The sequence below is a fragment of the Pseudophryne corroboree genome, chromosome 4, assembly GCF_028390025.1.
Source record: "Pseudophryne corroboree isolate aPseCor3 chromosome 4, aPseCor3.hap2, whole genome shotgun sequence".
Classification (NCBI taxonomy): domain Eukaryota; kingdom Metazoa; phylum Chordata; class Amphibia; order Anura; family Myobatrachidae; genus Pseudophryne; species Pseudophryne corroboree.
The window spans coordinates 712,159,561-712,181,711 of NC_086447.1; the positions used below are offsets into that span (position 1 = coordinate 712,159,561).

General features: G+C 40.9%; 1 protein-coding gene and 1 long non-coding RNA gene across 3 annotated transcripts in view; one reads left to right on the forward strand and one right to left on the reverse strand.

Moving 5' to 3' along the window:
* CRIM1 (cysteine rich transmembrane BMP regulator 1) overlaps positions 1 to 22,151 on the forward strand; it is a 960,049-nt gene that overhangs the window by 549,288 nt on the left and 388,610 nt on the right. The window lies entirely within an intron of this gene.
* On the reverse strand, positions 14,833 to 17,791 carry LOC134911712 (uncharacterized). Its single transcript, XR_010176788.1, has 3 exons — positions 17,639 to 17,791; positions 16,382 to 16,465; positions 14,833 to 15,144 (listed from the first exon to the last, which is right to left on the reverse strand). It is a non-coding gene; the product is annotated as an uncharacterized LOC134911712 (long non-coding RNA).

A 22,151-nucleotide genomic window follows, 5' to 3' on the forward strand; every position in this document is an offset into this window, starting at 1 on the left:
TAATTGGATTTAAAAAAGGAATGGATACATTTCTGAATGAAAAAGCTATCCAAGGTTATAATACTTAAAATATCAACGTGGTTAATCCGGGGGTAACATGAGTTATAGTAGCTAACTAGTCATAAAACATTATTTAGCAAGTATATAGAATCATCACAACTTAAAACAGGTTGAACACGATGGGCAATTTGCCTCTATTCAACCTCAAATACTATGTTACTATGTTACTATGGCGTCTGAGCCTTGTTCCTGGGACACATTTACTTCACATGCACAAATCACCAGGAAAATGGCGTCAGCACTATATTCCCAGTGATATATGCGTGCAGCGCCAGCCGCCATGGGACTCCGGAGGGTTAATTTTATTTATATGGTAGCAGGGTGTGCGGTGTGGTCCGCCCTGTACCCAGGGATGCGTGTGCACTGCACACTGTGCACCCATTATAGATACGCCAACTAGTATGAACACATACAATATATATGCTCTACAAAGAGTCACTATGGTTGGTTTTGCCCTTCAAATTAATGCTACTTTAATCTATTGGGTAGACTTGCCGGGAACCCTTTATCTTTACCTGTAGTTTGCAATACAGTAGTTGTTTAACTGTGATCATCTCCGTAAAGTTACTTATTCCTCATATTTGTAATGTGTTTTTGTAGGACTCCTTTCCTATAGACATCTTTTTTGCATAAATTAATTTCTTGTGCAGAAGTACAGAATTTATTACACACAGAGCCATTATTCACTAGGCTGTTTCTTACCCATAATTTGGATTATGGTTTAAAAAAGGTTAAGAACTGTGATATGTTTAATCAAACCACAAAATACTTTAAATCATAATCAAACTCAAGTGTTGAAAATATTGATTATACAGTCGCTTCCCTAAAGTATATTTCTGCACTTTAGTCCTGGCTTCCTCAAACCATATTACAACACTGAGAACCAGCATTCTTCATTATAGCCAGCGTGGAATAATATGTAGTAACCTTTAATCTTCATGATAGGTCTGACCTTTTCTTAGAGTTCCCAAGTATTAAGAACTTTATGATTGCCACCGCTTATAAAATGAACTTGCCGTCAGAAATATTGATTGCCATTACAGATTTAACTTGAAATTCATTATGTCACCTCTTACTTGCTCCTAATGGCAAGAGAAGGTTTTTAGCATCCAGCACTTCAAATATATGTCCAACTCCAGCCTATGCTTAGACTTTAATCATAAATAGCCTTTAATGAATTTAAAGTCAAGTGTTGAGGGAAGTAGAGAAGTAAAAGACATATGAGACGATTATAAAAGTAATTCTAGTCTTTCCATTCTCTATATTAGCCATCGTTCAAAATCCACCTGCAAGATTAATGTGTATGAACAGTATTTGTCAAAGGCTAGTCATTCACATTAAAAGGAGGATAAATAGGTGCTTTGCAATAATAGTTATGACGATGCGTCTTGACTTAGAATGTTTTATTTACAGGTTCTGAGATGAATAGAGTGTTATAACTACAGGGGATGACTGCTTGAACCAATAGGATTCTGCAAACTTGGTCGTTCTTACCGCATGTACAGACTAGGAGGGTGTTGTCACATAGGCTAATAGGAGCTGCAAAAGATTGCTGCCTTATACCTGGCATGAGTGAGCTGACAGGTCCCACGCAACCCCATTAGCGCCGGGCATCTTTTTTTCTGAGAATGCGTCTTGTTTGCATCTCTATGTGAATAAGACGCACAAGTAGACTCTGCTGATTAAAATGATATGCGGCATGCCTGTATTCTATGTGCGACCATGCCTGTATCTGCATGCAAAATAGTACTTTACACTGTTTTCTAGGAAAACACTGTAGCATAGCATGTCGTATGCAGATACACCATGGCGTATCTATAATGGGTGCAGTGTGTGCGGTGCACATGGGCCCCTGGGTCCAGAGGGGGTCCACAATGCACATACTGCACCCATTTCTTCTATACTTACCTTTCTGGTGTCCATTGGTCTCTGTGTGTGGCCCCTTCCTCTCCCGTAGCTGGTAGCACTCACTGTTCATGTTAGCGGTAAGAAAGACTAGAGACTCTAACACAGTGTCAGAGTCTACAGCACATGCGCAGGTCTCCGAGAAAATGTCCACTGCGCCATTTTCCCGGAGACTTGTGCAGGAGCTGTAGTCTCTAGCACTGTGCCAGAGTCTCTAGCGCTCAGAGCACTAACAGTGCTGCCAGCTATGGAAGAGTAGGGTGCCCACACACAGAGACTGCACACAGGTCTCCTCCTCTCTAAATACGCCACTGCAGATACAGCCACGGTCACGAGAAGAATATAGGCATGCTGCATATCATTGTAATCAGCATTAGCTGCTTGTGCATCCTATTCGTGAATGAGATGCACTTTAATGGAAAAAGTTACACAAAAAGCTGCTTGGCTCTACAGCAGCTAGAAGTCTCAGCATGGCGTGACTAGAAGGGCTGTTTAACGTGCAGGGAGGCTAGATGTCAGTGGACACATTTGTATTTACCCCTTTGAAATTAAAGTCAAAGTGCAATTGTTTAGAAGGTTGGAGGGCAGCACATAAGGACTTTGAAGTGTTTCCATTGCCCATCACCGGCCTAAATGCTGCCTGTAATTTACCTAAATAAAAACCCATTGTAGTGCCTGAGTCTGGCACTACATCTTTGGCAGTTGTCCAATCCCTCTCTCGTGGCTTCCTCTGCCCCTTCACAATATTTCAGTGGCCCCTAATAATGTAATTTGTAATTGTACCCTGTATGCCCCATTCCAGCGCTGCTTAAATACATTACAATGTGTATGAGTAGGGTAATACAGCCTTTGCATTTACTACTCATACTGTCAAGTCATTAAGCCACACTATGGCCAATTCTTACACATCCCAATTTTAGCAGGACAGGCCAAGTTTCCAAGAAGTGTTCCACTCATCATGGCTTTTGCCTCAGCTCTAAGTTGGGAAATTTGTTCAGCCATCAGGTGTGCACTCACATGCCGGAGATGGAGGTTGGGGAGGTCTTGCAGTTTACACCCCTGCAATGCCACACAACATTATGATTCTTGAGAGTATGAGAGACTGGGAAATGGGGAAGGGGTGGAGTAAGGGAAGGGGTAAGACTGAGAACGGTAGATGGTAGAGCAAATGGGGCAGAATAGACAGAGAGAAAGGGATATATACAGAGAGAGAAGTCGGGGTGGGAGACAGAGAGAGAGAACAGGAGAAAGAGAGAGAGAGATCGGGTTGGAGACAGAGGGGTAAATTTACTAAAATGATATTCAGCTGCCCGACAATGCTGGCAGACTCTTCTTACACTTTGCTGCCCAGTGGTGATGAGTGTGCACAAGTGTGACCCTGCTATGTTGGTTCAAACACATGAATGGAACTGCAACTTGATAGTAAAATAGAAATATATATATAGCACATTTTTTTTATTTATTTTTGTTAATTACAATTACAATAAAGTTCTTTAAACAAACACATTCTAATTAATATTAGTGGTAGCTGGGGCATTTGGAAGAAGCATCTGACATGTGGATCTCCAGTTGGACAGCCCTTCCATTGACTTAATAAATGTACAATAAACACTAGTATCTAAACCTATTTTTTTCCTTCACTAAGACTGCAATAAACTTTACAGCCTCCCAAATATAGGACATATTTTCTCTTGGATTGATGCTCTTAGCAAAAGTACAAAAGATACCAATCTTCGAAGAAACCTTATAGCACATCATTAAATTAAGGTGTCTTACAGCTCAGTCAATATGATGCCGTCTGTTGGGTTTGAAGAGTTCAAATTATAACTGATCTATTTATAAAATACTGACTTTTATCACAGCTATTTTGCAAATGCTCTCACCAGCTTAATTGCACTTCTCATACTGCCAGGTTTTAGTGCCCTTATGCCTCTAAATAGACATTCTGTCCTCTAGATTGTATCTCACACACACTGCTCAGTACAGGCTGAGAAAGTCTGTGCTTTGCTGCTGCCTATACGTCATGAATGTTGTTCTATGAAACTAGTATACAAACTAGATAAATAAACAGATAATAGAGTAAATTTTTTTAATGCTTTATATATTTAATTTAATGATTTCATCTACCCAGTGTAGCATTATATAGAAAAAAAATATTTTTGCCGAGAACATAATTGCTGGGCATACAGTTTCTTTATTTCTGAAATGTTTCATAAATGTCTAATTTACTTCTCTAATAAAACCAATGCATGCATTTATTTCTCAATACTATTATTATTATTATTATTACTACTATAATATATTTCTTGAACAAAACACAACTGGAGAAATATAGACTGAAAGTTGGCCTGCACGGTAAATGACAGGCCATGTCTTTTGTACAGTATAATTATTACGCTAGTACATTTGCCATAATTATGACATGTAAACTATACATTTGCTGTAAACTGTGATAACTTTTGAGTAAATCACTATGGGAGCTTGCCTCATTGGGAATTACAATGTACAATTCATACAACCGCAGCCTAGAACAAATTATTATTTTGGACAAGTTCAGATTCTAGACTAGTTACTGAAGAGAGTCTTAAGTGCAATATGACTTATAGTATATGGGCCTTTTTATCATTGTAGCTTGGGCAGTCTACGGAGGATTGACTATATTATTTAGTGTTGGGGCTATTTAACATCAAGGTACAGCCACAGATACAGAATCTGCGGTGGTGCCTCTAATTTCACTTTCATAGTTGTCTATGGAGACTACAAAAATGGGCAAATTACCAAGAAAATGTTAGGGACTTTTTTTTAGCTGATAACGCAATAGAGAATCGGTAGCCATTGTAGCCTGTAGCCTATCTTTTTCCAGAGAAGGATCTTCATGCTTAAAGTTTTCACTTTACCTTTCACTCTTCACCGGGATGGGCTTAAATCGGAGCCAGTGTCATGGCAAGCAAATTTTAATAAATAGCCCCAAAACACATTGTTTATTGCTGTGGTATACTGTACTAAGCCATGCCTACCAAGTACTGCCACGGTCCCCCTCCCCCTATCACAATTTCAGTATGGCAATGGCAGTTGATATTAATTAAAATGTGTTTGTTTAAATAAAGCATTATTTTTTTCCAAAATGGAATGTGTGCAATATTTAAAAACAAAAAAGATTTATTTTATAACTTACTTAAAGCTAGTTCCTTATGCCGTATGCCTTCTTATGCTTCAGTAAGCATTTCATTGAAAGCAGGCATCCTCCTTACTCATTTGTCTTTCTAATCAAAGCACCTATTGGTACAGTACCAGTCACAAGTACCTGCTTGCATTTCACTGTTTGAGAGAGGAAGTCTGCTTTAGATGGGTAGCATCCTTACTGCACTCCTACAGTACTCTTTTCTCTGCATTGCCGGATGTTCATAATTGAAACCTACATTAATGATTTGGTTTGCAACAAGGTCCTCTGGCCATATGTGATCCTCAAGAGGTGTAGCTACCTTCCTCTCATTCAGTGTTCAATATTCAACATAAGTAATGGTGTACTTCACTGGCCAGTATTACCAGTCATGGTGGTCCCACTGACCACTATTACCAGTCAGTAATGTAATAACGTACTGCTTAGGTTGCATGAGCATGTAGCTCTGATTATGTATGTTGTAATGGGCTTTTCTGTAACTGTAACTCCTAACCCTACCGAGTGACCGAGACCCACAGACAAAGTCATTAAACACCTCCTGTTGCTTATTAATTGTCTAGATTTTTCACTGCTATTGCATTGTAAAACTGACCTTCTTCCCCATAGGACTTAACAGTATCCCTTATTCTCACGCTTTTCTTTGTGACTTTCAGAACCTTTACAAAACTACAATTCTCTTACATTTTATTGCCTTCAATTTTCTTTGTTTATGTTGTATAATCAACTAGTGATCTATTGTCTGTTGCCCCAACACATACAAATATATCTCTGAAAATCAAAAGTTATCTATATGCTTCCAGTGCCTGGAATAAAGTTTTTTTTTTTTTTTTTTCCAATTATGGAACAAACTATCACTTTCTAAACACATACTATATAAAGCTTCTCAGAAAATCCTATCCACACAACCTTTTCCTGTGGCTCTTGTGGTTTTGTGAATACAGAAGATAATATCTAGACAAGTGATTACATCTGACCTATAGTAATCCCCAGGTTGCACCCATGAGAAGAGGAACTTCACAATCCATGTTTTAAGTGTATATGAAGAGTCCAGGCTGGTTGAAGTTGTGAATTGGTTCATGAGCTGTCTGCGCTTGTTACGCCTCAGGAATTCACAACAGACGAGAGAGTGGAAGTCAGGCACAACAGCCTGCCAGAGACAGCCTATAGTCTCTGCAGCACAGACAGCCCGCATTCTTGTGGTTTCCCAACATGTTCTCCCTAATATGCCACGGATTGTTCAAACAAGAGGGAAGGAGGAAACTGGCGCAGCTTATCCACACCATCTCATATTACAAATATGAAAAGATTTCGCCTTTCATTTCTTTATTTAACTCCTAAAAAACTATGGCTGGAAGCATTGAAATGATTCAACGGTTCTTGATAAAAGATGAAATATAAGAAGAAAATAATTAGGTGTATTTAGATGATTATAGATGCTTCGGACTTCATTCACACTTGGACAAAACTGAGGCTTTTTATTTATTTATTTTTAGGGCAGATGCATGTCTATTTAAGAGGAGCATCTTATTTTCCTGGTAAGCTGCAGTCACTATAACAAGGGAGCCAGTACAGGGTACATAGTGGGGCATGTAGATGGGGGAGGGGGGGGGGGTACAGAAGAGGCTTGCTGCTGTAAAATGCACTTCTGCTCCTGTTACTTGTAGGTGAGGGAATCACCGTTGCCACTTCTGTAGAGTTGGTCATATCACAACGTTTTTCGGACAATTGTGAATAAATATCATAATATGGCTTATTTTTCCCTTCAGTAGCATTTTACAGCTGTGCCAAAGAGGCCCATACAACTAATTTGGCAATTCCCCATTCTACTGTTAACTGTGTCTGGTCGTCGACATGTTGGAAATACTTGAATCAATTTTTCTGAGCCCAAAATGATCATAGTCAGCGAGTCAGAGATTTAAAAAATGTTGGATCTTGCCAGTCCCCCAATAAATTGGCAATCACCTGAGTCCGCGATCAGCAGATCAGATTGGCATTGGGAAATTGCCGCGTAGATATATGGCCCGCATAACTCTGAATGAGATCGTTTTTGTTGAATAGCTACTTGAAAAATGCAAGTGTATAAAAGTGATTTTATTTTGTTTTGTTTTGTTGTGTTTAGGTCATTTGAGTTCTGTAGCAGAGGCCACATTCTATAAATACAGTAAGCAGGTGTCTGTGCCAAACAGTGGGCCTAATTCAAATCACATCAGATAGTGCATACGGATGTTCAGTTCTTTGCACATGCACTGAACCCATACTGCGTATGTGCACACACTAAGGCTGCAGACGTCGGTAGAATGACAGTCTGCAGCCAGTTGGGGGCAGGGAGATGGCAGCAAATGGAGGCATGTTGCCAACTCTTTGGGAAAGTGCAGAGGCCAGGATCTCTGTCAGAAAACAGATATTTCCTGGCTTCTTTGTTGAACTGTGGCGGCCTGCTTGTGTGACCCCATGGCCGGCCAGTGGTGTCAAAGGGGATCTGATGCTTTGTACTGGGACTCAGCATGGATCACTAATGCAAGCAGGAGGCGTCCACATCTGAAATAGGCCCTGTGCTCTAGCAGTGCCATCTCACTCACATCCATACATGCCTACTCTCTGTATTCTGTATAGAATGGTCCATACATGCCTACTCTCTGTATTCTGTATAGAATGGTCCATACATGCCTACTCTCTGTATTCTGTATAGAATGGTCCATACATGCCTACTCTCTGTATTCTGTATAGAATGGTCCATACATGCCTACTCTCTGTATTCTGTATAGAATGGTCCATACATGCCTACTCTCTGTATTCTGTATAGAATGGTCCATACATGCCTACTCTCTGTATTCTGTATAGAATGGTCCATACATGCCTACTCTCTGTATTCTGTATAGAATGGTCCATACATGCCTACTCTCTGTATTCTGTATAGAATGGTCCATACATGCCTACTCTCTGTATTCTGTATAGAATGGTCCATACATGCCTACTCTCTGTATTCTGTATAGAATGGTCCATACATGCCTACTCTCTGTATTCTGTATAGAATGGTCCATACATGCCTACTCTCTGTATTCTGTATAGAATGGTCCATACATGCCTACTCTCTGTATTCTGTATAGAATGGTTATGCTGCCACTGTGTGTGTGTGTGTGTGTGTGTGTGTGTGTGTGTGTGTGTGTGTGTGTGTGTGTGTGTGTCATTTTTCAGTTATAGTTTCATTATTCCCCATTCAGTTTTAAAAGTTCTTTTCTGTATGATGTCATTTATGTTGCCTCCCGGGGTCTCTTATTAAACAGCAGCAGCTAGCATGTCTTTTTCATTGGGACATCATGGCCATGTCCTTAATCAGGTGAATAAACGACAATCACTGACACTGGGAAACTTAACCCCTGCTGCTCTGGAGCTCCAGATAATGGACAGATACCACTGAAAAGTCCCAAAGTAAGGTACCTGCAGGAACACTGCATTAGAGGTTACCGGAGAGAACAAACACTTGCAGAACGTTTGGTTCTACTATTACATACTGTTCAATTCTTATTGGAATGTACTATTAATTATATACTCCTGTATTAGGCATCTGAAACTGTACAAGGTGCCTTTTCATCTTCAGTCTACCGGGATGTCAGCATTTAGCAATTCGATCATGCAAGATACTGTAGCACAGGTTACAAAGTAATTAAGTAATACTTTTTAAACAAGTCATAATATACTAGGACTACTATTGAGGGGCTTGAGGTGTATATTCTGCATTGGTATTATCTTATTCTATTTTAGTGGACTATTATGAAATTTCAAATATACTTAAAATTGTTGCATATCTATATTTAAGGTTAGTTTTCTTTCACAAATAAAATACTAAGTAAAATATTGTTTTTGTTATATTTTATTCTATCAGAAATACCTCTGTCAATTTTTATAGAAACTGAAAGTCTACACTCCATTTTTCTCATCCCTCGTTCCCCTGAATAGAAACCTCAGGCTGAGGTCACGATATTTGGGGTTAAAGTGCTGTTTTACACTATCGGATTTACTATACACAAACCTTTTATTTTATTTTTAGCTTTGAACAATTGTCAGATTGGATATGATGCAGTCAGGATGCAACAAATTCTATTCAAAGTGGCAGGCCGAACGGGGGGCAGACCGGGAGCATTTTCGGGGCGGTGCGTGCAGGGCCGTCTTAACAGCAGTGTAGGCCCCTGGGCACAGCAATGCACTGGGTCCCCTACTCATCCTCCAGCGGTAGGGCTGGGGGGGTGCTATCAGTGGCAGCTTTGATGTCCCGCGGGCGGTAGGGGGTGTTCTATCTTGCATGTAGGACCTGGAGCAGTAATTTCTGATAATTACTCCTTTACTTCACAGATGGGGCTAGACTGTAGAAGGAGGCATTGGGCTGAATGAAGAAGCCCTGATACATGACTTCCAGGGTGTTAGGGGGTGTTTAATACGTAGGGGAGGGGTGGATAGTGGAGTGGGCTTAATATTTATCATTTTCCGGTGGGAGGGCAGCTTGCTTGACTGCAGATATCTCATGTTCCTGAAAATATATTTCTTAGCTTTGAATGGGATAAAAAAAACTAGAGAGTCTCACCTTTCAGAAGGTACTGGGGACTTGGGGATCAGAGTTCAGGAGCCAGAGCAATCCACCAAAGAAAATCTAAAACTGCATATTAGGCGTGTGGAGCTGGAGCAGGGACCAGCTGCTGGAAGGCTGATATCTCTGGTTCTGGGCATAGTACAGACAAGCTGCCAGTGTCCACCAAAAGTGGAGAGTCCCTGCTTTTTGGTTATCCACTCAGAGAAACTCTAAGTCAGACAGAACCGGAGATATCTTTCTGAGAATAGCAATTAACAGGCTTGGCTGGGGACCCCTGCTTTCAAGTCGGATATCTCCAGTTCCCCACGGCCGATTTTCAAAAACCTGGTACCCCTGGAAAGAGGGGACCCTCAGCTATCAGCCTAGGGCCCTTACACTCCTGGGGCCCTTGGGCAAGAGCCCATTGAGCCCATACGAAAAGACGGCCCTGGGTGCGTGATGTCAGATGCAGCCTCTTTGATTAAAAAAGTGGTGGTGGATCGCCTGACAGCGCAGATAGGCTGCACTGCCAAAGGTCAACCTTAATTTGATGCGCCCGCAATGTAATTGCGGACGCATTGGGAGGTGGCCCGTCACACACGCTGGGTAGCCCCCAGCATGTGAGGAAATGTGCACAGATCTGGCTGCGTCTATCACTGAATAAGGTCCATAGTCCTTTGCTCCCTATGTCCCCCAGTAAAACATGAATTGCATGCAAGTGTTATAACATTTTTGGGATAAGGTCCAACAAGTAGTACAACCAATATGAAACATAATTGATACCTCTTCATAAAACAAATGGCAATAGTTACAGTATGTGTGTACTCTTTTTTTATTAATACTTATTATTATTATTATTAATAATAATAATAGTAATAATAATAATAATAATGTAACATATACAATAAATGTAATAAACTAATTATTTTCCAAAAATAAACTATTCCCACTGAACCTTTCCATATATTTTTTACCTAAAAAGCTTTATGGCTGATCCTGAAACCCTACATGTGTCACCTCGTGAAGTCTGAAAGACCCCTTTGCATTTTGACAGAGTCTAAATAAATAACACACAAAAATCATATAAATGATTCCCTACAGCTACCGTTCACCATATTATTAAATATAAAAGCAGATTGGTCCCACAATATATATATATTTTTTTAATGAGCCATCTTATTACCCAGCCCATACAGCCCAGTCTATGGGTCAGGATGAGCGCCAGTGCATTTCGTTCGGGATTAGTTGGCACCCGTCCAGTATCTGTTATTTGGTGTAAATTGTGTTTCTCAGTGTTTCCTTATTGTTTTGCATTGATTCAACAGCAAACCCTGTGGTTTGTAGTAGTATTGCAACTTGCATGCAAAACTTATAAATTTGTTTAATGCAGCTGTTCTTATACTTTCATACATCATGGCGGCCAAGGGTATCAGCATTTTTTCACTGCACTCCTAGGATAAAAGTTTTTTATTGACAAATGTGGAAATAAAATATTCAATTAAGTAAATTGTGCCCATCTGCCATGCTACTTAGCCTTTTCCAGGGGATTACTGTGAAATCACCTGCATTGGGCTATTAATACATAGTGGAGATATATAAAATGATGCAGACAATCTGATTGTAGCAGAATTGCCCAGCATTAAAGGTATGATGCTATGTGTGTTTATAGCCCTTTTGCAAGCTTCTTTTTATTTTATTGTACTTTTATTATTCACTTATCTATTCATATGTTATTTACATAATTTCTAGTATTGCACAATATATGTGAAAGTTTTTTCTCATATATTCAAGTTTTCAGAGGTGAGCTCAACATAGCTGTTTTTATAAAAAAACATAAATGATCTGTTGTGCTTTACAATAATGCTCTATCATCCTATTGCACATTACAATCACAACCAGCAAGGATTTGGCCAAGCTGTATAGAGTAGATGTGATCTACTGTAATCACCATACGTCAGCTGACTGTGTGATTATGTCAGTGGCAAGAGTCAGGATCTCTCAGTATTCTGCTGATTGCCTGTTCAAGTCTACGGATTGTCTCTCGCAGATCTCATTAGTTCTCTGCTACACTAGAAGAGATTTACAGGATAACTTTCATACCAGGTTTATAAGGTGACTCCTTCTTTGTTAGTTGTCTTGGTAAATGGGAGATTTATGGGCTAAATCAATTGATGCTCATTTAGAAATGCATGGTATGCCAGTTGCTTTTAACGACTGAGCTTAAAACATATTCATGTCTGGGTAATAATAGTATAAAATATATTACTCATATTAAAAGTGTATTTATTGTATGGTTCAAAGAAGATACAATGGGATACAAATTAACTGCAGATTTTAAACAATTGTCCTCGCAGATTTATATATTTACCACAACTGTTACCCCCATAGTTTTCAACAAATATGTTCGCACTTGGATTAAGTGGTATTTTTGTATCCACTGATAAAAGAGAATTAAACATTAGCCACTGTGACACTAAATTCATCTGTCATTATACCATTGCCCAGAAATATCTCTTTATTAATGTTATACAGTAATGTTTGGTTTAAATCCAAAATGTGGCTTTTCTAGCATTAGAAGTTTCGTTTGAAATGTGATTGCTAAAAGTCACCTGATGATTCAAAGATTTGACTGATTGACCCTAATTAATTGGCAGGCCAGTAGAACTTCTCCATGAATTGTTTAGCGATTTAAAATAATGATAAGTTAAACACTTTGGATCATATGCAAACTACAGCCTCAGTTTAGTTGGTGTCGTCTAGTCTACCGCCCTACATTTTATTTTGAAATAAAAGATAATTTGGATAAATGAGCCCTTAACATTTAATGTTAAATGTTTGCAATTATAACAGATCCCTAAAGGGTAATGCCACTCAGAAATGATTAAGTTGCCCACTACAGTCATGCTGGCTACTACAGCCTACGGGTATGACTAATGTTACCAGGGGCAGATTAAAGTTGGTAGGGTCCCAGGGCAATTAATCTGTGGGGGCCCCTACCAATATAATTGTCAATATGATATGCTGTCAATGTTATTAAATAGTATAATATGTAAATATTCCCAGCATCACATGTTAAAGACACTGTTCACATTATGCCACACACAAACCCCAGTTCACATATTTCACAGTGCCCCCCATGCCAGTCATCTAACAATGTGAGAGGGTCCCCCAGGGGCCACTGGGCGACCACCCCGGCCTTCCTGTTGTTAATCCGGCACTGCATATTACTTTAAATAGGACTTATTCAAAATTAATCTTGGAAGGTTCAGAATTAAAGTGCAGATGCCACTGTAATAAGGCAGTGGCTTATCTATAATGGCTGCAAGGTATGCGGTGCACGTGGCCCCTTGACCCATTTCTTGAATACTTACCCCTCCGGATTCCCACACCGGTGGCAGCAGCACCGCACAAATCATCAGGAAAATGGCCCAGCAGTGTTTTGCACATGCCCAGTAGGAAAATCACTGGGAAAATGGTCACCGTGCCATTTCCCAGGAGACCTGCGCATGCTTGCTAGACTATGGTACAGTGCTAGGGTCTCCTAGTTACCCTAATGCTCAGAGTCTACTGAGCTGTCGTCTAGAAAGGAGTGGGCCCAGATGGAGACTGCAGATGGGCCTCCTCCTCTCTTAATGCACACCTGTAATAAGGCTTCATCATGTATAAGTGTAGTTACTAGTTAACATTTTTGCTACAAATGTTTACACTTGTTAATACCTAAGGACTGTGGGCCTGATTCAGAGATGTATGTAAACCATATGGGACAGATCTACGCACGTGCAGATTCTGTGATTGACATGCTGCGGCCATTTGGGGGAGTGGGGGCTGTGATGACAGCTTCAGCTGTGTGAATATCCTGGCCTTCCCGAGTATACTAAGTTGACCAATGTTCACGCAGATGATCTAATGCTGTGTACTTGGACGTAGCAGCGGATCACAGAAGCTGGCAGGAGGCATCTATTTATTCAAGATGCCTCCTTCGGAATTAGCATATTATTGCACAGCCGCTGGATATAAAGTTGCAGCAGCTGTGCACTAACATCCATCTCTGAATCAGACCCTGTGTATAGCAATCAATTCATTAAGTAAAAAAGATACAAAAAAAAGTAATGTAAACAATAAGGATTTTAAGATTTCCATTAGGACTAGGGAGGCCAATCCCTCCCGGGTATCGAGATTTAAAAATGGTCAATCCCGGGATTCTTGAGATACCCGGGATTGGCGTTTCCCTGTGTGGCTGTCCCCCTCGCTCCGTCCGCCCCGCACACATAACTCACCATACACCAGGGGCGGGTGGGTGGGTCAACATCAGCTTCTTTCTCCCGGCGGCGGTGTGTGACGGCGCAGCTTGACCTCTCACTGCACGTCACGCTGCATTGAGAAGCCGGGAGGACGAAGCCGGACAGTGTCTGAGCGTCCTGAGGTCGCTCAATGCTGATCCCTCAGTCCCTGGGATTGGAGCTTCCAATCCCGTGATTCAATCCCGGATATTTTTGGGCCGAAATCCCGGAATGAGGACAGTGCTGTTCTTTAGTTAATGGGGCTAAGAATTCTCTGTCTATTCTCATGTGTCTGCCCTCCCATTTATCTTGAATCATGTAAAGAAGGTTTGCATTAATGCAGTGCATTTAGGGACTTATTCATGAAGCAGTGAAAAGAATGGGTAAGTGAGCCTGAGGAGTAGTTGCCCACGGCAACCAATCAGCTGCTCCGTAAAATTGTATAGTATGCAAATTATAAATGTTACTTCAATGCTGATTTGTTGCTATGGGCAACTTCCCCACTGGCTCACTTCTCCACACTTTTTACAGCTTCATGAATAGATCCCTTACTACACTGCGGCATTTTTGTACTAATAATTTGAATAATAAAACAAGGCAAAAGTTCTACTGTGAAATGCACCTGTGTGACCCTTACCTTCCATCAGGCATCATCATGCATCCATCATATCAAGATATGCTGACATCATTCACCATATCATCGTCATGCATTCAGCATATGTGAGACATCTGTGCTTGCCTTTGTTGACTGTTCCAATGAGACCTTTCCTGGAGCTGATATCACTTTATCCCCAGGTAAAGTTCAGACAAACACAGAAACTTGGTTTTAATAAATAGGCAGTGCATTATTTGAAAATACAATTGATCAGTGGAGACTGCTAGATTAAAATAGAGCATTCCCTATGCCAGGGACTTCTCAGAGGCTGATCAAGTGCAGATTCACAGCTTCTGTTGGGCAGGTCCTCATAACATCTGGAAGTCACACGGTGTATGGAATTATATGCCAGTAAATTTCTCCAGCTTCCCCTCTGTAGAAATTGCTTCTTATGTGACTGAAGAGTAAAAACATGTGTGATGGATCACTATTGTAAGCAGGCGTGGGTGGTTCATCCATGAGGTCACTGTTGGCTTCTAGAGTGCTGACTCCCTTGAGCCTTCATTCAGAGATATGAGGAGAAGAAATATATGTACAAACCACAGCAAGAGGTCACCTTTAAGTGGCAAGATCACCTGCAGGCATATACAGTAGCTTGTTCTAACACAATGTAATATAGTAATCAATGCTTGTTACTTAACACATGCATTCTATCTATAATTCCTGACATTAAGTGACAGATACATTGGTTTTTTTTTTCTTTTAATAATTTTTATGCACCTGTTCTGAATATAGTGCATTACGTTAAGCTTGTAACACTGACTGCGGTATCATCAGTGATCACTTAACCTGTTATTCCATTGTTTCTAATAAAAACAAATAAAACAACATTCTGTAAGCTTGCGAGCACGACCCTTTTACCCTTTTATCTGTCTATTATTACCCAGTCTTTTTTTAATTACATTTTTGTTCCAGTTGTAAAGCACAACAGAATGTACTGGCGTTATATAAGTAAGTGGTAGTAATAATAGTTCAATACAATCAAAATTGATCAGATGACCAGGCATCTTAGAAAATGCATTTATGAAGATCTGATTATAATGTGTGGCCTTTTTCCTGTTTCAATAACAACAGAATTTATCTAACTTCTTGGCGACAGGGCTGAAACGTGTTAGACCTGGACACCCACGTGTGTGTGGTTGGCTTGATCAGGGGAATGGTCACTCAGCAGAATTTGGATTCACAGATAAGCAATACAGGCTGACAATACGTAACAGGAAAGCAATTTGCCTGGGTCATTGAAGACTAATGTAACACCCCTCTAAGGGCAGGATGTTTCATCCATTGCATATTGTATGCAATACATCCCGGGACTGATCGCATTTACTGTATAGCAGCATTTATTAACACTGTATACATGAATAATTGCAAATATTAATGCAAAGAACAGCACTTCCGATAAGAACTGTCCTTTGCATTGAGGACTTCTGGGTTTATGACCTGGGAGTCCCATTGTGCATTCGTGGCCATCGAGCTGCGTGGGTGCAATCCGAGGGGTGTACAGTGAGGGATCCCACTTAGGAAAATTTTGTGGAAAGAAGCCCATAGGCTTCTACAGGTAATTCTATCTATAAATATAGAGATTTACTATAGATAGATAGATAGATAGATAGATAGATAGATAGATAGATAGATAGATAGACAGCAGTTTTTGGAGTTTTCACTGCATTTTACCCTTAATACATCCCACCCTAAATGTCAGGTGTAATGGCCGGCCATGACCCAAACCAACTTACATTATGCCATTCCATATTGCCTGGGGTAACACCTCAACCCGATAGATAGCATCCTCTTTACACACTGAGCATCACGCCTGAAAACTGAAAAAAAATTGAAAACTGGTGCTGTTGCTGTCGGTGTAATGGTGATGGCTGTACCACCTGCCACCCATAAGCTCTAAAGTAGCAACATATTTTCAAATCTGCCAACATGTTGTTTAGCTATCGCTATGTAAAAGTGTTCTGTGTGTATATGATAAGTTAATTGTTCATACACTACTTAGATAATGTTTGCTTAATTTGAGTATTAAATATCCAATTGCAAATTAATTATAAAACAATTGCTGGTTATTTGCATGTATAATTACATACTGTTATAAATTACAGGTGTACACAATCATTGCAGCTGTAATGATAAATATATACAGTAGCAGAAGGTGCACATTAAATAAATATAAATAATACGTGATTCCAGTAGTGTGTAATTACAAGTTGACTTCCTAAAATAATGTATTAAGCAGCCATTTATCCTCGTTAAGTCATGTCGCAAATAGGAACAGCATGTTACAATTTCATTTTCATAGGGAACCGGATACAGATCACTGACCCTGTTAAAACAAGCAGTTAAGTATTACAGAGAACAGTCTTTTATCTATGGTGTATGCTTGCTCATAATAAACAGCATTAGCAACATAGCTTATGACAGTCATCTCCTTGAGGTGTGGCCTGCAAAAAAATTGGGGGGCTGACACATCCTCTGCTCCTTGCTCTAATTATCATTTATTGGTTCAGCTATACAGTTTTTAACGGCATTAAAACCACTTTTTTGTTGTTGTTTTACTGCTTTTTGGTGTTAAAGAAACAAAATGGTACATTCAGTCATAAAAAAGATCTATACATAGGGCCGGATTCAATTAGTTGTGCTAACTACCACAGGCTTGTAGCAGTGGTTGGAGCTATTCAGTTGCAGCCTGCGATAAGCCCAGGGGCTTGAACAGAAATCCATGGTACAGTAAGTAGAGCTTTATGCCCTCATCGTAGGGGCTTCAAAAATGTTAACCCACTTATGCCGGAAACAAGGGGTTAACACGCGTTAGCCGTGGAATTACCGCATGAGGTAAAGGGCTTATAACGGAATTGCTCCAGGAGTAAAAGTACGAGGCTACAAGCACTTTCCCTCATTCAGTAATAAGTGCAGCTAATTGAATCAGGCCCATAGAAGCAATAATGCATTTGATATACAGTATTAATAAAACAGTGGAGAAATGTTTTTACCTTATTTCAGGACTACGGATAGAGCCCTTCTTGTATTCACAGGCAGATGAGCAGGGACTAAGTGTGGCAATACAATCAGTGACCAGCAGAATGTTAGACTGTTGCCAGCACAGAGTATTTCAGTACAGTCACCCGTTCCATGGGGGTAATTCAGATTTGATCGCAGCAGCAAATTTGTTAGCAGTTGGTCAAAACCATGTGCACTGCAGGTGTGGCAGATATAACATTTGCAGAGGGAGTTAGATTTGGGTGGGTTATATTGTGCAGGGTAAATACTGGCTGCTTTACTTTTACACTGCAATTTAGATTTCAGTTTGTACACACTCCACCCAAATCTAACTCTCTCTGCCCCCCACCCCCCCCTGCAGTGCACATGGTTTTGCCCAACTGCTAATATATTTGCTGCTGCGATCAACTCTGAATTAGGCCCCATGTCCATTTGTAGGCAACCATAAAGTAGAAGCGGTTGTGTTGACATTTGGCCAATATAACAACACAGATTATGTAACACTTTTATACTGGAAAATTGTAATATCAACCACAGATCTATATGATGTGTTCATAAATCCCGATTTTTTTATTTACATTTTTTTAAGTAACAGGGTGTTTGCATGCTGATCTTTGTTTCTGTCGGGTTTTCTGTGTTATACCAAACCACAACTTTTACTGCTTTTATTTATAACAACCCAAATCTATTCACTTACACCTTCAATACCACCGCTACATTATATATATATATATATATATATATTTTTTTTTTTAAATGTCATCCCTACCATAATCTTACATATGCAGCTATAACTAGTTGTATTGATTGGTCATGTTCCTAGCTCTGTAATATAACTGGGATGACTGTCGCTCACCTGCAGCAATGCTCAGGTCCCCGAGCCTGGAGATATCTGACACTATGGCTATAAATAATACCTGGCTGCTGACTGAAGGAGTAGGCACTATTCTGGGGACACAGGGGCATGTAAACAAATAAAATGAAATATTTTGACCTACAAAAAAACAGTTACTGGATGGAAAACATAACAAACATTTAAATAACAGACTTTTATTTCCTAAATAGTCTTAAAATATACTAAATTAACATTTCCAAACAAATATTATATCTAACAACATTGAATGTTGCCAAATAAACAAAGACAGAGAGAAGTAACTCTGGAGGAGTGCGTCCTGTGATACAACAACCTTGTCAAAAAATGAAATAAATAAGTAAATATAAGTAGAGGTAACACGAGATCAGAGTGTCTCTGACCATAGGTCCTTATAACACTAATGCAGCATACTTATCGACTTTTTGGCTGCTCTCTCCGGGAGAGAGCAGCCAGGTCGGTTCGGCGTGCAGAGGGGGGCGGACCGGAGGCGTGGGCGGGCCGGGGCGTGTCGGAGGTGGGCCAGGGGCGTGACTATGGGATCATCTCGTGTAAGCCCCGCCCCCCGCTGTGTAATGCCGCTATTACCGGCATTATACAGCAGGGGGCGTGGCTATGATGACGCGATTCAACAAGAATCACGTCATCGCCTGCCCGGACCGCCCACTTTACTCGCTAAGTGGGCGGCCGGGCAGGGGGGGACCCCTGTAATCGGGAGACTTGCCTGCTCTTCCGGTTGGCCGGGAGGGTCACCCGATTTTTGGGAGCCTCCCGGCCATTCCGGGAGAGTAGGCAAGTCTGTAATGCAGGGATGCTGGTTGTTTTTAAGGCCCTATTCAGACAGATAATCTGCACCTGCCGTAGGACTGGGGCAAATTTTGATGGTGCGACCAATGGTGCATCAGTAAAAATTACATTTATTAATTATGCACGACGTTATTAAATAAAATGCATTTAGCATCTGTGAGTTTTGCTGAAAAAATGTCAGCTTCGCACAGAATCCATGGGAACCTTTTGTGTGTGTACTATGTACATCTAGTATATGCTGGGACATAGCCAGAACTTTGTGGACCCATAGCAACATTTCCAAGGGGCCCCATGGTTCTAGAGCATGGGTCAGGGAACTTTTTTACCTTTTATCCCAAAATATATTTAGATAGTTAGATACGCCGACGTTACCCCCTTGATTTGAGAGGAAGGAAATCATATATTATTGTGCATATATACTGGTGTTTATATGGCATTTCTGAGATACTATATATATATATATATATCTTATTATACATTTTTTTATTATTATTCTCGCCAATTATTCTTTGTCAATGAATGGGTTAATTAACACTTTCTCCCCAGAACACCAGAATGAATGTAAGAAAGATGGATGAGGGGGGGGGGGGGGGGGGGGACATGACTTTTAGGAGACATATGGTCACATCCTCTCCTCAGTAATGTCAGTGGGATTTTCCCACTGTTATGTGGGCCACTGTCTGGTCCTGCAGAACTCTGTCAGCGGTCAGCCACAGAACACTTCAAGTTCTGTGTGTGGGTTGGTGGGCCGCAGGCGGGAGGACAGGACAGTGCAGGATGGGCGGGCGTGAGGGAGCGTGGTGTGACATCAGCATGTCACACAGCGGCCATGAACACAGCACAGGGCGGCCAGGAGCAGAGCGCAGGGTGGCCAGGAGGGAGCGCGGTGTGACAGCAGCATGTCACATCGCGAGCCGGCCGGTGCTGGACGGGGCTGTGTCTCGGCAGCGCGACTGTCCATTACCCCCAGGAATTTCATTTTTTTCCCATTTGGGGTAACTTACCCCTGTTCCGTGACCACTGTTCTAGAGAGACACCCCATAGTAGTGCCCTAGTTCACATTATGTTACATTGTAGGGCTGCCAGTACGCATTATGCCACACAGTACCCCCAATTCCCATTATGACATACAGTCCCAAGTTCATGTTATGCCACATTACAGTGCCCCCAGTTCATATTATGTAACATCATTATGCCCTCCATTTAATTTTATACCACATTACAATGAGCAGGTCCAGGGTCATACCTAGATATATTGTAGACCCAAGGCAAAACTTTGTAAGGGCCCCTATACTCCACCCAATGATGAAAAATGTTTATAACATATGTAACTTTGACAAGGAAAGTGGCCCCTCTCAGCTCTGGGCCCCTATGGTAGCTACAGAGAGGCGTCACAGAGTCTGGTGACACCCGGTGCGCACTCCATATCCCCCCAACCACGTGCCTGAAAAGGGGGTGTTACTTAGCAGGAAATGCTTATTACATCCCTGGAGATGCTGGGCTGCCCCCGGCGATTAGTGCCTGCACTATCGGCTCCTCCTCTGTGATAGGAGCTGAGTGCTCAGGAGAATATCACACTGCAGCATCCAGCTCCTGTCACTGCGGAGGAACCGGCGTCTTGGTGTCACCCCCTCTGAGGGTGACACCCGGGTGGGATCCACACCCAATAGTGACTCCACTGTAGCTACACCAGTGGTTCTCAAACTGTGTGCCGTGGCATCCTGGGGTACCTCAGGACACCTGCAGGGGTGCCCTGGGTTGGTGGTCCAGGACCAATTAAAAAATATTATGGTCAATGTAAAATGCAAAACCAGTGCTGTTGGCTGTCAATCATGAAATATGTGGACAAACAGAAGCAAATCCTGTCCCTGCCTACACAACTGAATCTAAGGATGACATCTAAACACAATTTGCTTTAATATTTATTTATAAATTTCTCATTAAGAAACTGTTGGCCTAGGAGTGCCGTGAAAAAAATTCTGATACTCTAGGGTGCAGTGATTTAAAACCGTTTGGGAACCACTGAGCTACACTCTTGAGTATATGTCTACATGACCCACTCCATTTGTGTGATAATTGTCTGTTTCCAGGCCTAGCTACAGTAGGACTGTTTTCCTGAATTAACCTGGGTCTGATGAAGTCATTGGTTTAAAAAGCTTGTTTGGAAAGTGGATGAACTGGCCCCAGGTTAACTGAAGAAAAAAGAGCAGAGAAATATCCAGCTGGAATGGGTCAAGATGACTTCTGTGTATGTATTTCTGTACTTGTTCATCAATCGTCCCGAAAGCTGTTAAATGTTTCTCCTATGAAAGGACACGCATAGGTCAAACTTCTTCTTAATAGGATGGATAGTGGTTTAGCAGGAAAACATACATCACACTTTGTGTCATCTTATGTCCATGAGAAACATGTACAGAAATTAGATCCCTGAGCAACCAAAAGAGACATGGTCACACATGACCAGCTAGCATGTGCCTACTGGATATGTTTCCTGAGGACATACATTGCACATATACATCATGAACTGTCAAATGTGGCCACAGGTAAGAAGGTGTCTTGGAGCAATAAATCAGTTCTTTTTCTATTTAACATTTTTGTCCTTTGCTGAATTCTGAATCTACCAAATGACTGTACACAGAAAATGAGTAAGTGTTATACTACGTGTTAGACATCCATACATCCATACATACATATCTGCATAATAAATGAACATAGATAGGACATGTATTTACAAGTGGCACAAACACCTACACTGCTGCCTATGTAGTTGTTTCTATTAGAAAGGCTGTAAAGGAAGAGGAGAGGGATTCCGGGCTTCTGTGTGTCTC